Source organism: Triticum aestivum, chromosome 3A (genome assembly GCF_018294505.1).
Source record: "Triticum aestivum cultivar Chinese Spring chromosome 3A, IWGSC CS RefSeq v2.1, whole genome shotgun sequence".
NCBI classification, from domain to species: Eukaryota; Viridiplantae; Streptophyta; class Magnoliopsida; order Poales; family Poaceae; genus Triticum; species Triticum aestivum.
Genome location: NC_057800.1, coordinates 259,871,103 through 259,887,560, shown reverse-complemented (window position 1 = coordinate 259,887,560; position 16,458 = coordinate 259,871,103).

Below are 16,458 nucleotides of genomic sequence, written 5' to 3'. Positions count from 1 at the left end.
CCCTCCTCAAGGTTGAGCTACGTCCCTCAGGTACAACTCCCTTTACAGCCGGCTTGCACCACTGCTCCAGCTGCCCACATCACTCCCTGTGGATATTTCTCTACTTCTTTGCCCCGCACATACCTCTACTGGCTTCTACGTACTGTATTTGTGATGAGTTTATGTCTCATCAACTAGTCCCAGTAATCTTATTCTAATCACGCTTGTTCAATTTCTTTGCCACAGGGATGCTCATCTCGATTTTGGTGAAACTGCACAAAATGATCCGATGGTCAAAAGGTTGCAAACTTCATTTATTAGGAAGCTCGAACGTTGCCAGCAAATTGAAGCCTGGTCAGGGTTCATGGTTCAAGGGCTAGGGACTGCATGGATCGTTTTTTCTTTAGCTGCCTCTGTTCCAAAATAAGTGTCAACTTTAGTAGTAGTACAACTTTGTACTAAAGTTTGCACAAAGTTGAGAAACTTATTTTGGAACGGAGGGAGTACATATTTGCTATGATCTGTCAATCATTGAGATGCAATAGCATGCATGTTAGTCTCCTTTGTATTTGATGAAATGTTGCAACGGGCAACCTTGGACGCAAGATACATGTAACAGAAGCTGGAAGCTTCATAGCATTGTACAAATTTATCTCGCTGATAAATTACAGTACGTACTATACTAGTACTTCCTCCATTCCTAAATATAAGTCTTTGTAGAGATTTCACCATGAACCACATGCGGATGTATATAGATGCATTTTAAGTGTAGATTCATTCATTTTGTTCCGTATGTAGTGGAATCTCTACAAAGACTTATATCTACTAGTAATAGCTAGCCCCCACTACTAGGAATTCTCTATCCTCTCCTTGAGCCACGTCATCAAAATTGATGTAGCCGTTAGATGAAGTAAATCAGTCCATAATAGCCGTCTGATCTTGACGTTGAGAGGCTCCGCACTAAGCCACATGCAAGCATGCAGAAATACCGTGCCACATGCATGTGAGTGGGTTTTAAATCACATCAACATGTCTGCATGCAAGCATGCACCGGTAGCATGCATGTAAGTGAGCTTTTAAGTCCCATTAACATGTCAAAAGAAAAATATAATCCCATTATGCAGTAGGAGTTGGCTGATCTTTTTTCCTTACGTGGGATGATCTAAATGATGATGGGAGTTTATTTAGTTTGGCTACCACATTTGTCATGCGGTTATAGAGTTTTTTTTGTTCTATGAAATCGATAATTTTGCGCAGAGAGATATACCGCTGTTCCGCGCCAACGCGCGGGGACTCATCTAGTAATATTTAGGAACGGAGGGAGTACTATGTAACGAGTTAGGTGTCGCACGGTGATAGTGTGAGGTGGGCCATGTAATCACTGAGCCTGCGTGTTTTCACTGCTCTTGCATGCCTCCGCTGTAAGAATGGAGAAAATTGTAATCTAGTAGTAGTATACCTCCTTTCGCCGAAAGCGTGGGACATCCAGCAGTCCTACCACCTCAGTAATAAAGACCAATGAGCCGTCAAATCACATAGACCCAGCAGTAAGTTGGACGGACGAAGCAACCATCACTCTTGCGCCAGTGAGAGGTCGCGTCCGCTCTGCCCGGGCATGAATGCGGCACCGATTCTTTGGAGCGGTGCTGACCGTTTCGGGCGGGAAGCGCGCGTGAGCAATGGAGGGGCTTTGGGTGGGCCAGGCTGGTCAGGAGAGGGCGTGGCAGCTGTCCGCATGTCCCTACCGGACACGCCCGGAAACGAGAGGATGCACCGACTCTCGCGGCTAAAATCGTACACTACATAACATCTCTCTATAGGAGTAGGTCAATCTGTCGCTCTCTCTAACACACACAGGGTGTTAAACACACACACACACACACACCCACCCACACACACGCACACGCACGCACCTTGGTCCCGTTGCACCTTCTAACGTGACTTATTAGACCTAGACGGAGGGAGTAGTAAGTATACGAGATACGGTGGCACACTGACTTAAGTCGAGTACAAGTGCCCAAAATTTGTGTGCATGTTATAATAAGGATTCACTTAAAATAGTACATGAGCGAACAGAGGGATCAATTGGACAGTGTTCCCGAGCAGTAGCGAGATGTGTGAGGTAAGATACACCGCTGGCGCTTTTAATTTTTCTTATTAATTTGTTTGTTTCACCCTCTGACTGGTGGGACCCAACGTACTACATGGAGAGAGGTAAGGTGACTAAGGCTGCATTATTTCTGCACCACTGTGGATAGTCTTACCACCAAAGCCACATGACACGATTATGATTGAAATCCCAATGACTCCCACACACACAAAAAAACATGGCATGCTTGTCACACGAATGCAGGAATGTATAAAAGGTTATTTCCTCTCGTTGAACATAACGGGAGGGTTGTGTAGCTGGTTAGCCTGTTCGCTCATCAAACTTGAGGTCTCGGGTTCGATAACTACACTTGAGCATAATTTGTGCTAGGAGGATTCTTTGATTGGTCAAAATGTTTTCTAGGGTTTGCACGCTTCACACTCTCTCTCCGGTATATATATATATACACGCTGGAGCCTCAATGCTTGTAGTTGCTCTCTTCACACACTCTCGCCCTCTCCTGCTGGAGCCTCAGCGCTTGTAGTTGCTCTCTTCACACTCTCTCGCCCTCTCCAGATCTAAACAAGACTTCGTTGGCCTCTCTCTCCCCTCACTGCTGCTCAAAGAGCTGGCAGGATCCGTCCGCCGGGAAGAGAAGGAGGCTTAACGTTGTCACCGTCGGCGAGGGACTACCGGCGCAGCTATTCACTTTCCACCCAGCGGCGGCGTGGGAGGGCCTCCGACCCCTTCTTCTTCGCCGCCGTCCCGTCGCCCACTGAACCACGCCCCAAGAACCTTAAGGTATAATTTACTTACTCCACATGCATTGCTCTAGCTGCATGTATACCATGAATCTAGGACGTGGTTCAAAGAGGAAAGGAGTGGGGGAAAGTAGTGGGAAAAGTTATATATAGCATGAATCTAGGACGTGGTTCAAAGATGAAATGAAGGGGGAAAGTTGTATATCATTAATCTAGGACGTGGTTCAAAGAGGAAAGGAATGGGGGAAAGTAGTGGGGAAAGTTGTATCGCATAAATCTAGGACGTGGTTCAAAGAGGAAAGGAAGGGGCGAAAGTACTAGTTCAAAAAGGAAAGGAAGGGACAAGGCTGTAGAGTTTGAGCAGGACTAGATTTGCTGCGCTCACATAGGGAAAGGCGTCTAAAGATAACAAAACTAGGACCAACACAAATATGCTCCTTGGTTGTTTGTTCTTTGTTGCAACAGACTGTGCATGACCACAATACATCGGTAGATGCACATGGTGCTGGTGCATCCACTGTCCCGTGCAACTCATTAGCTGTTGTTAATCTAAGGCCCTGTTTGGTTAAAAACTCCCTAGTCCCTACCTGCTGGGTTCCAGGGTCTAAACATGGACTAGCAGTTATTAAATGACATGCTAAAAGACCATGTTACCCCTAGTAATGAACTAATAGAGACAAGGTGCGATGCGTGGCAGGGGCAACTATTGGAAAAAGTCCCAAGAAGATTCCCTCGGGGTCTTCTTTCTTTAGTCCCAAATGCCCACTTTTAGTCCCTAAAAGTCCCTCCTCTTTGGTTTAGATGGGACTGACATGGAGTTTTTTTTGTCCCTACACCAAAATGTCCCTGTAAACAAACACCCTCTAATAATGCCGCTGGAAAATTGATGCAATGCCACAGTTAAAAGCAAATTACATGTTTAACGAATTTTATTGTTAATATAATCTCTATGTTAATATTAATCAATGCCACCGTTTGAGAAATGCTACCGTCTTGCTTTCTTTCCCATTTATATAAGGTAGATGCTTCTTTTTGTTTGCTTCTGTGTCATCCACCGTTATTGACCACTAATTGTTTCCTTTGCACCTCTGTGTAAACAAGGTTATTTGCTTCACCTCGTTGCCATTGTGACCTTTTGTTGCACTGCACAAAACACTTTTGTTTTAAGAGTGTTTTGTGCAGTTCAACCAAAATGTCACACCGACAACATTGCTTGATTGCTTGATCTTAGTGGAACTGCACAAGAGGAGATCTTACTTCCTATCTGTTAAGGCGAATTTGGTTCAGATCTTCTTCTTGTGAGTTGTTTGAATTCCGCATCATGAGAGGTCAGTACTAGCCTTCTTTCACATGATTCTGCAGTGTGCATTCATATGTTGTGCTACTTGTACGATAATGTTGCTTGATTTTAGTGAACTGCACAAATGGAGACAAGACTTCCAATTTGTATGTGCACCTTAATATCCCATTGAGGTAAGATAAGGATATTTCACAACTGCTGGCCTGTATTTTTCCACTTTCATCAGAAAATTAAGTTTAGTACTATACTTGTGCTCCCGAATTGACATGACAAATCTTAAATTGAAGGTGAAGCTTGTTTGTTATTGAACCAAGTGATGAAGGGGAAGAACAAGGGGAAGAAAAACAAAAATCAACTCCCAGTGCTGTAATGAAGCACTGGAACTGTGATGACACAAGTAATTATATAGTTTTGCATCTTAATTTGTTGCTATGGCTGGAACGAGCAATTGTTTTGCCACTGATTTGATGCAACTCTTAATGTAATATGTAATTATCTCTACTTGTGCAAATGGGGATCTTCTTTGAAGATACCATATATTTTAGTGGAACTGCACAAGAAGATGTTGGAAACATCAAACTAATCGAGGAGTATATAGCAAGCATGGCCACCACCGTAGATAGCAACAGATGGTTTCGGAGAATTGCTTCATCTGTATGCTCTACACAATAAGCCTCCTGACAAAGGTTGGTACTCGCCCACTGATTTCATCCATATGATTGAGCTTTGTCATCTCTATTGGTGTTGTGCTACTGTTTAAATACTGTCATGAAAAATTGGTATTGTCCTTGAGAAGTGCTTCATCTGTGTTGTTTTAAATATTTCCTTTCCTTTTTTTCGAGCAAACAGTGATGCTAGCATTTAGTAGTCCTCTTGTCTTTGCACAACAGGATCATCTTCCTCTGAAGAAGAATATGGAGTACGTGAAGTGACTAGTTCCGATTATGCCAGGATGAAGAAGCCCTGTCTATCTTATCATCAGAAGGAGCAGTTGAAGGATGGTTACATTACTCCCCACAAGACCAAACTAACTTCAGCTCAGAAGGCTGAAAAAATCTCCATTTTTTTGCTATGATGCGCGAGTACAATGTTGTTCTAGGATTCTTTCTGGTGAGTTCCATTTTTCTGAAAGTGCGCTCTACATGGACCATGTATGTGCCTGTTGAAACTGTCAATTCATAGTACAGTTTGCTCTATACTAATCACTTTTTTGTATTTGTGCAAACAAGGGTGCTCACCTTGATTTCAATGGGAACTGCACAAAATGTTCATGAATACATCGAATCATTCATTTCCACCACAAGAAAGGAGTTGCTGATAAGGTCAAGGCGTTGCAACATATAAGGGCGAAATCATAAAAGCTACGCGCGAATTTGGTTGATTTTGGTGGAACTGCACAAAAAGAACAGCTGGTTTATTTAGCACGAGGTGCCATGTCAATGTCCGAACTAATGGCAAACCCTGCCCATTCCACAATCGTAGGCATTTGATATTTTGGAATGGGAGAACCTTGTCAAATTTTGCTCATTGATTTTAGCAAGACATGCGTTTGATATTTTCGAATGGGACGCCCTTTGCTGTCAGCAGCATCGATCAATTTTTTCTTTATTCTTTAGTTGTGAAGTAAATATTGCCTCTGACATGTGAGTCGCTGAGATGCATAATCATCGATTGTTTTGAATGTTCTCTTTGAATTGCCAGGCCTGTGTGTTTGATTGCAATGTACAGAAACGCTAAAAAGCTGCTCAAACTCTTTGTACTCCTTTTGTTCCTTTTTACTATGCACATTGTGAAAGTGCATACTTTTTTGTATAAGATTGGTCAAAGTAGAGATACTTTGACTGCAGACAAAACTTGTGTGCAGACTAGAAAGGACCGGAGGGAGTACATGTGAAACTGCTGCAAACGAGGTGATCACCCTGGGAATAATGCTAGTACGTATTGTTTTGCATGTTCATCCAATGCCAGTGATACAGGAATTCGAACTAATCGAAATAAATTCATTCATACACAGCCGGATTTCATATAAACAAGCCAGATTTCATTACATTTCATACATTCTTCAACTAAAAAGGGGTGCGCTGGAGGTATAATTAATTAACCAAAGCTCCCCACCTGTGTCCCGCCGAGCCGAACAAAAGCTTTAGTGACTTAACTACAGGTGCATTTGTGTAACTGACATGTGGCCTGTTGGGCCCACGTGTTAGTCAGCCAACTACACCAGCAGTTAAGTAGAAGCAGCATCATTCTCCAGCAGAACTCCCCGACTCCACGTCGCCGCCAAGAAGCTAACCGGTCGTCAATGGTCAACCCGCCTAGCTTGGCTTCAACAGGAGGGTAGCAGTGGTGGCCTTACTTGGACCCGAGCGGCGGCGACCTACCGTGTTCTACTCTTCCTCGTTTTCTATGTGGCGCGGCCTCGTTGGCAGCGGGGCGGGGCCTCGGCGGAGCCGGCGATGTCCTCTGTCTCGTTGCCGGCGGGCAACGCCTCAGCGGAGTGGTGGAAATCCTCCCACGCGTTGCCGGCAGGGTGGGGCTTCGCTGAGCCGGCGATGTCCTCTGCCTCGTTGTTGGCGGGGTGGGGCCTCGGCGGAGCCGGCAGTGTCCTCTGCCTCGTTGTTGGCGTTGTGGGGCCTCGGCGGAGCAGGGTCTCGTCGACGCCAGCGGAGCGGGGACTCATCAGAGCCGGCATTGTCCTCTGCCTCGTCCTCGGTCTCGCCAAACAGCGCCTCACCCGCTTCATCGCCCTCTTTGCTAGCCTCTTTGTAGGCAGCCGCAGCCTCCGCCACCCGCATGCGGTACCGCCAGCTTGAGGCGGCCTTTGCAGGCGGAGCGGTACGAGTCGAGCAGCGCCTCCTGAAGGAAATATGCCCTAGAGGCAATAATAAAGCTATTATTTATTTCCTTATATCATGATAAATATTTATTATTCATGCTAGAATTGTATTAACCGGAAACATAATACATGTGTGAATACATAGACAAACAGAGTGTCACTAGTATGCCTCTACTTGACTAGCTCGTTGATCAAAGATGGTTATGCTTCCTAACCATAGACATGAGTTTTCATTTGATTAACATGATCTCATCATTAGGAGAATGATGTGATTGACTTGACCCATTCCGTTAGCATAGCACTTGATCGTTTAGTTTATTGCTATTGCTTTCTTCATGACTTATACATGTTCGTATGACTATGAGATTATGCAACTCTCGTTTACCGGAGGAACACTTTGGGTGCCACCAAACGTCACAACGTAACTGGGTGATTATAAAGGTGCTCTACAGGTGTCTCCGAAGGTACTTGTTGGGTTGGCGTATTTCGAGATTAGGATTTGTCACTCCGATTGTCGGAGAGGTATCTCTAGGCCCTCTCGGTAATGCACATCACTTAAGCCTTGCAAGCATTGCAACTAATGAGTTAGTTGCAGGATGATGTATTACAGAACGTGTAAAGAGACTTGCCGGTAACAAGATTGAACTAGGTGTTGAGATACCGACGATCGAATCTCGGGCAAGTAACATACCGATGACAAACGGAACAACTTATGTTGTTATGCGGTTTGACCGATAAAGATCTTCATAGAATATGTAGGAGCCAATATGAGCATCCAGGTTCCACTATTGGTTATTGACCAGAGACGAGTCTTGGTCATGTCTAAATAGTTCTCAAACCCGTAGGGTCCGCACGCTTAACGTTCGGTGACGATCGGTAATATGAGTTTATGTGTTTTGATGTACCGAAGGTAGTTCAAAGTCCCGGATGAGATCGGGGACATGACGAGGAGTCTCAAAATGGTTGAGACGTAAAGATCAATATATTGGACGAATATATGCGGACATCGGAAAGTTTCCGAGTGGTTCAGGTATTTTTTGGAGTAGTGAAGAGCTACGGGAATTCGCCGGGGAGTATATGGGCCTTATTGGGCTTTAGGGGAAAGAGAGAGGGGAGGTTGCGTGCCCCGCAAGGCTTGGTACGAATTGGACTAGGGGGAGGGGTGGCGCCCCCTCCTTCCTTTTCTTCTCTTTTCCCTTTCCTCCCCTCCTACTCCTACTACATGGAAGGGAACAACGTATGTTGTTATGCGGTTTGACCGATAAAGATCTTCGTAGAATATGTGGGAGCCAATATGAGCATCCAGGTTCCGCTATTGGTTATTGACTGGAGACGTGTCTCAGTAATGTCTACATTGTTCTCGAACCCGTAGGGTCCGCATGCTTAAGGTTTCGATGACAGTTATATTATGAGTTTATATATTTTGATGTACCGAAGGTTGTTCGGAGTCCCAGATATGATCACGGACATGACGAGGAGTCTCGAAATGGTCGAGACATAAAGATCGATATATTGGATGGCTATATTCGGACACCGGAAGTGTTTCAGGTGATTTCGGAGAAAACCGGAGTTCCGGAAGGGTTACCGGAACCCCCCGGGGAAGTATTGGGCCTTAGTGGGCCTGAGGGGAGAGAGAGGGCAGCAGCCCAGGAGGTGGCGCGCCCCCTCCCATGGGGAGTCTGAATTGGACTAGGGGAGGGGGCGCGGCCCCTCTTTCCCTCTCCCTCTCCCTCTCTTTCCTCCCCCCTTCTCTCTTCCTAGTTGGACTAGGAAAGGGGAGTCCTAATCCTACTAGGAGGAGGACTCCCCCCTCCTTGGCGCGCCCCAAGGGCCGCCGACCTCTCCCCCTTGCTCCTTTATATACAGGGGCAGGGGGGCACCTCTAGACACACAAGTTGATCTTCATGATCGTTCTCTTAGCCGTGTGCGGTGCCCCCTCCACCATAATCCTCGGTAATATTGTAGCGGTGCTTAGGCGAAGCCCTGCGATGGTAGAACATCAAGATCATCACCACGCCGTCGTGCTGACGGAACTCTTCCCCGACACTTTGCTGGATCGGAGTCCGGGGATCGTCATCGAGCTGAACGTGTGCTAGAACTCGGAGGTGCCGTAGTTTCGGTGCTTGATCAGTCGGGCCGTGAAGACGTATGACTACATCAACTGCATTATGCTAACGCTTCCGCTTCCAGTCTACGAGGGTACGTAGACAGCACTCTCCCCTCTCGTTGCTATGCATCACCATGATCTTGCGTGTGCGTAGGAAAAAATTTGAAATTACTACGTACCCCAATAGTGGCATCCGAGACAGGTTTTATGCATTGATGTTATGCATGAGTAGAACACAAGTGAGTTGTGGGCGATATAAGTCATACTACTTACCAGCATGTCATACTTTGGTTCGGCAGTATTGTTAGATGAAGCGGCCCGGACCGAAATTACGCATACGCTTACGCGAGACTAGTTCTACCGACGTGCTTTGCACACAGGTGGCTGGTGGGTGTCAGTTTCTCCAACTTTAGTTGAACCGAGTGTGGCTACGCCCGGTCCTTGCGAAGGTTAAAACAGCACCAACTTGACAAACTATCGTTGTGGTTTTTGATGCGTAGGTAAGAACGGTTCTTGCTAAAGCCCGTAGTAGCCACATAAAACTTGCAACAACAAAGTAGAGGACGTCTAACTTGTTTTTGCAGGGCATGTTGTGATGTGATATGGTCAAGACATGATGCTAATTTTTTTTATGAGATGATCATGTTTTGTAACCGAGTTATCGGCAACTAGCAGGAGCCATATGGTTGTCGCTTTATTGTATGCAATGCAATTGTGCTGTAATGCTTTACTTTATCACTAAGCGGTAGCGATAGTCGTGGAAGCATAAGTTTTGGCGAGACGACAATGATGCTACGATGGTGATCAAGGTGTTACGCCGGTGACGATCGTGATCATGACGGTGCTTCGAAGATGGAGATCACAAGCACAAGATGATGATGGCCATATCATATCACTTATATTGATTGCATGTGATGTTTACCTTTTATGCATCTTATCTTGCTTTGATTGACGGTAGCATTATAAGATGATCCCTCACTAAAATTATCAAAGTATAAGTGTTCTCCCTGAGTATGCACCATTGCGAAAGTTCTTCGTGCTGAGACACCACGTGATGATCGGGTGTGATAGGCTCTATGTTCAAATACAACGGGTGCAAAACAGTTGCACACGCGGAATACTCAGGTTAAACTTCACGAGCCTAGCATATAACAGATATGGCCTCGGAACACGGAGACCGAAAGGTCGAGCATGAATCATATAGTAGATATGATCAACATAGTGATGTTCACCATTGAAACTACTCCATCTCACATGATGATCGGACATGGTTTAGTTGATTTGGATCACATGATCACTTAGAGGATTAGAGGGATGTCTATCTAAGTGGGAGTTCTTAAGTAATATGATTAATTGAACTTTAATTTATCATGAACTTAGTCCTAGTAGTATTAGCATATCTATGTTGTAGATCAATAGCTCACGTTTAGCTCCCCTGTTTTATTTTTGATATGTTCCTAGAGAAAACTAAGTTGAAATATGTTGGTAGCAATGATGCGGATTGGATCCGTGATCTGAGGTTTATCCTCATTGCTGCAGAGAAGAATTATGTCTTTGATGCACCGCTAGGTGACAAACCTATTGCAGGAGCAGATGCAGATGTTATGAACATTTGGCTAGCACAATATGATGACTACTTGATAGTTTAGTGCACCATGCTTAAACGGCTTAGAATCAGGATTTTGAATGTCATGGACCATATGAGATGTTCTAGGAGTTGAAGTTAATATTTCAAGCAAATACCTGAGTTGAGAGATATGAAGTCTCCAACAAGTTCTATAGCTAAAAGATGGAGGAGAATAGCTCAAGCAGTGAGCATGTGCTCAGATTGTCTGGGTACTACAATCGCTTGAATCAAGTGGGAGTTAATCTTCCAGATAAAATAGTGATTGACAGAATTCTCTAGTCACCATCACCAAGTTAGTAGAACTTCGTGATGAACTATAATATGCAAGGGATAACGGAAACGATTCCAAGCTCTTCGTGATGCTGAAATCAACGAAGGTAGAAATCAAGAAAAGCATCAAGTGTTGATGGTAAACAAAACCACTAGTTTCAAGTAAAGGGACAAAGGGAAGAAAGGGGAACTTCAAGAAGAACGGCAAGCAAGTTGCTGCTCAAGTGAAAAACCCAAGTCTGGACCTAAGCCAGAAACTATGTGCTTCTACTGCAAAGGGACTGGTCACTGGAAGCGGAACTACCCCAAGTAATTGGCGGATAAGAAGGATGGCAAAGTGAACATAGGTATATTTGATATACATGTTATTGATGTGTACTTTACTAGTGTTTATAGCAACCCCTTAGTATTTGATACTAGTTCAGTTGCTAAGAGTAGTAACTTGAAACAGGAGTTGTAGAATGAACAAAGACTAGTTAAGGGTGAAGTGACGATGTGTGGTTCCAAGATTGGTATGATCATCATCACACACTCCCTATACTTTCCATATTAGTGTTGAACCTAAATAAGTGTTATTTCATGTTTGCGTTGAGCATAAAAATGATTGGATCATGATTATTGCAATACGGTTATTCATGTAAGTTAGAGAATAATTGTTGTTCTGTTTACATGAATAAAACCTTCTATGGTCATACACCCAATGAAAATGGTTTGTTGGATCTCGATCGTGGTGATACACATATTCATAATATTGAAGCCAAAAGATGCAAAGTTAATAATGATAGTTCAACTTATTTGTGGCACTGCCGTTTAGGTCATATTGGTGTAAAGCGCATGAAGAAAATCCATGCTGATGGGTTTTTGGAATCACTTGATTATGAATCAGTAGATGCTTGCGAACCATGCCTCATGGGCAAGATGACTAAGACTCCGTTCTCCAGAACAATGGAGCGAGCAACAGATTTGTTGGAAATCATACATACTGATGTATGTGGTCCGATGAATATTGAGGCTCGTGGCAGGTATCATTATTTTCTGATCTTCACAAATGATTTGAGCAGATATGAGTATATCTACTTGATGAAACACAAGTCTGAAATATTTGAAAAGTTCAAAGAATTTCAGAGTGATGTGGAGAATCATCGTAACAAAAATAAAAGTTTCTACGATATGATCACAGAAGTAAAATATTTGAGTTACGAGTTTGGCCTTCAGTTAAAACAATGTGAAATAGTTTCACTACTCACGCCACCTGGAACGCCACAGTGTAATGGTGTGTCCGAACGTCATAACCGTACTTTATTAGATATGGTGTGATCTATGATGTCTCTTACCGATCTACCACTATCATTTTGGGGTTATGCATTAGAGACAACTACATTCATGTTAAAAAGGGCACCATCTAAATCCGTTGAGACGACACCGTATGAACTGTGGTTTGGCGAGAAACCTAAGCTGTCGTTTCTTAAAGTTTGGGACTGCAATGCTTATGTGAAAAAGTTTCAACACGATAAGCTCGAACCCAAATCGGAGAAGTAAATCTTCATAGGATACCCAAAAGAAAATGTTGGGTACACCTATCACAGATCCGAAGGCAAGTTATTCATTGCTGAGAATGGATCCTTTCTAGAGAAGGAGTTTCTCTCGAAAGAAGTGAGTGGGAGGAAAGTAGAACTTGATGAGATAATTGTACTTGCTCCCTTATTAGAAAGTAGTTCATCACAGAAATATGTTCCTGTGACTACTACACCGATTAGTGAGGAAGCTAATGATGATGATCATGTAACTTCAGATCAAGTTACTACTGAACCTCGTAGGTAAACCAGAGTGAGATCTGCACCAGAGTGGTACAGTAATCCTGTTCTGGAGGTCATGTTACTTGACCATGACGAGCCTATGAACTATGAGGAAGCGATGGTGAGCCCAGATTCCGCAAAATGGCTTGAGGCCATGAAATCTGAGATGAGATCCATGTATGAGAACAAAGTATGGACTGTGATTGACTTGCCCAATGATCGGTGAGCCATTGAGATTAAATGGATCTTCAAGAGGAAGACGGACGCTGATAGTAGTGTTACTATCTACAAAGCTAGAATTGTCGCAAAAAGTTTTTCGACAAGTTCAAGGTGTTGACTACGATGAGAGTTTCTCACTCGTATTTATGCTTAAGTCTGTCTGAATCATGTTAGCAATTGCCGCATTTTAGGAAATCTGGCAAGTGGATAAACAAAACTGCATTCCTTAATGGATTTATTAAAGAAGAGTTGTATATGATGCAACCAGAAGGTTTTGTCAATCCTAAAGATACTAACAAAATATGCAAGCTCCAGCGATCCATCTATGGACTGGTGCAAGCATCTCGGAGTTGGAATATACTATTTGATAAGTTGATCAAAGCATATTGTGGGGACCCCGACTCATATGTCGAGATCACCGAATGCACATGTACAGTGATCCCAGATCGTCGTAGGCTAAGGTTGCATCATCTTGGGGCAGTGTCAAGGGTGTCACCATCTCCTGGGTCTTCAGGTCCTCATCCCTCGAGGATGTATCTTCTGTTGGTATCGTCTTGTTGTGATGTCGCCAATCTCGTGTCCAGGAGATGTGGGTGAATGTCTGGCAAGGCATCTTCCTTCTAGATTATCCATGAGGATTACAAGGAATCCAGTGGTCAGGGGCACAAGGGTTCTAGCGACCAAATGTTTTGAAGGGGAAGAGATCAATAAGGAAAGTATACCTTAGTGTTCGAAAAACTGAGAAGGGAAGAGAAGTATAGATAGTTTTGAAAACTAGTAGTAGTTTTGGAAACAGTTTTACCCTAACTAACGACCATGCTAACTAAGGCTTCCTACAGTCAGGATGGCTCCGATACCAGCTCTGCGGGGACCCCGACTCATAAGTCGAGATCACTGAATGCACATGTACAGTGATCCCAGAGATCAATGCTCACTGAACACACAGAAGCTGAATAACAAGAGTCTTACATCCATACATACCGTTTTACACAAGTAGGACCATTATGGTCAAGTCTTGAGTGTATCATCGCAGCGGAACTCTTCAATAACAACTTGGACCCATGCCATCTGCCTTAACCCTACAAGCATTCTGACTGGGAAGCGTCCTAGCTCGCATGTTCGTCACCAAGGTACTCTTCATCATATCCTGTTCTTTCATGCCTGGCCAATAAAATAACCAGTGGCAAGCCAATGAGTACTTCGAATGTACTCGCAAGCAACCCATGTTTTGGTTCAAGATACAACAATGCATGATATAGGTTTTTTTTGCAGAAAGCTAGTTTTGAGTGCAATGACATGTTCAACAACTTGTAAGACATGCATCAGGAGAATTCAAGTAACCATGAGGACATGTTACATATATCAACATAAATAGAGTGGGCATCAACCCAACTCAATCATGTCAAGTCCTTTGACTTGACCCAAGTAGTTCTTCCCACTTATCCAAACACACACTGGTTTGTAACATGTGGACGTAGCCCAAGAGCAGTTACCCAACTGTCCTTGACCGTGGACATGGCTATTCGAATAGTTTTACACTCTGCAGAGGTTGCTCATTTTACCCACAAGATCCGGGGAACTTTCATGTCATCCACAACCCGCGATACCTCAAGTACCCGGGGTAAGCACCCGATCACTATCTTTCCCTAGACGACACTAACAAGGAGTCCACTCGTTGTTCCGTATCCTCATGATGTACATCATACGAGACTCACTCGAGATCATAACATCCGAGAGGGGACACAACAGTGTATCCGGTGCCCTGTGAAAACAGTCATGGCCGCCCTACCTGGCACGACCCCGTCCCAAGAGAGCGCACCAACACCTCTCCCGTCACTAGTAATGCGGGCTCCAAGCTAGTATCGGCCTAGGTAATCAATAATGCCCTTTCCCATACAAGGGTAGAGTGGTTGCGCATGTAAGGTTGGAATAGCGGTCGCAACTTAAACCAATCCATTTTGAAAACAACACACACTTGCCTCGGTACACCACTTCGTCATCAAGTGGCTACCCAACTCATCATCTCCCCCGGGCATAAGTGGCACCCGATGGGGTTTTCGAAAAGTCTTTTGAAAATGCCTTGTCTCCATTACCATGCATATCCCCGTCCCTTTTGCGTAGCACTACTTAGCATCCTATCTACTCCCACCGACATAACCCTCATAAGGAGGTAGGGTCATGCACAATGCAAGTATCAACGAGGAAGTAATAGAGGCAACCCATTAAAGTGGTTACCATCTCATCATGATTCCGATGCAACACTAATAAAGTGCTATATGACATGCATAAAAAGGGTTTCATAGACATGGTCAAAGGTCTGCTTGCCAGTTTTAACAAAGTCTTCGAGGTCTTCAAATAACTCTGGTCCAACTCCGAGCATTTCGTCTACTTCGTCAACTATTGTCGAAAGCAACCATAATAAGCAACACAACAAGGCAGAAAAATAAAAGTGCTCTAAAAATATTGATTTGAGTTTTCTAGGACATCTTTGGTTATATGAAATTTAACCAGAGTGGTTTCAATGGAATTTGGTTAGTGGATATTTGTAAACATTTTGATATGATGGAATCAAGGGGTTCATGGATTTGTAAGAAGTGTACAGAAGAACTATTTGAAAAATGATCAAAGGCATCCATTTAACAAGGAATAATTTTAGAAGCATCTAGGAGTTGGTTTCACTGGATTTGGAGGTCAAATGAATTTCCTATGAATTTGCCAAGTTGGCTAATATGAAGAAATGGCTCATTATTTTGTATGGCACATAAAGTATTAGGAAAAATGTTGAAAAACTAGGTTATGAACTTAGAAGTATCAAGGATTTTAAATCATGTCATTTGGATCAATTTGGAGCTCTCTCTGATTTTCTAAAGTTTGTCACAGAATTAAGAAAATTGGAATTTACTAAATAAGTGTGAAGGAAAGTTCTCTAGAAAAATGTGCAAGCTCCTCTAAGAGGTAGATCATGATTTATAGAGTCACTAGAAATTTGAATCATCAAATTTGGAGGTAATATGAATATTTGGGATATTTTACAAGTTTTTGGAAAAAGAAAAAGACAAAGGAAGTGGGGGTTATACCTATACCATGCACCGGGCACAGCATAGAACCGCATCGCACTGGGCCGGCCCAGCTGCACGGCCACGCGGCTAAGGAGGGCCACGCCGACGGCGTATTAGGGGAGTACGCTTCCCTACCAGGAAGGCGGTTCCTGCGGATCCCGCCTCCACTTAACCCGAGTGGGTCCGGCTGGACACGTCGGCAGAGGCTGGCCGGTGGGGTCTCCGGTCCACCGGCCAGCCTTCTACTTCCTCGCGTGGGCTCCCGTGCCGCAGGAATAGAGGGGGCGAGGCCGAGCTCGTCCCCGGCGACCAGGAACGCTGCTGCGGGTGCCCGACGCACCGGCGAGCTCGGGAGACTGCGCCGCGCCCGCTCCCCCCTGTCAGCATGTCCAACAGAGGACGAAAGCGAGTGGGA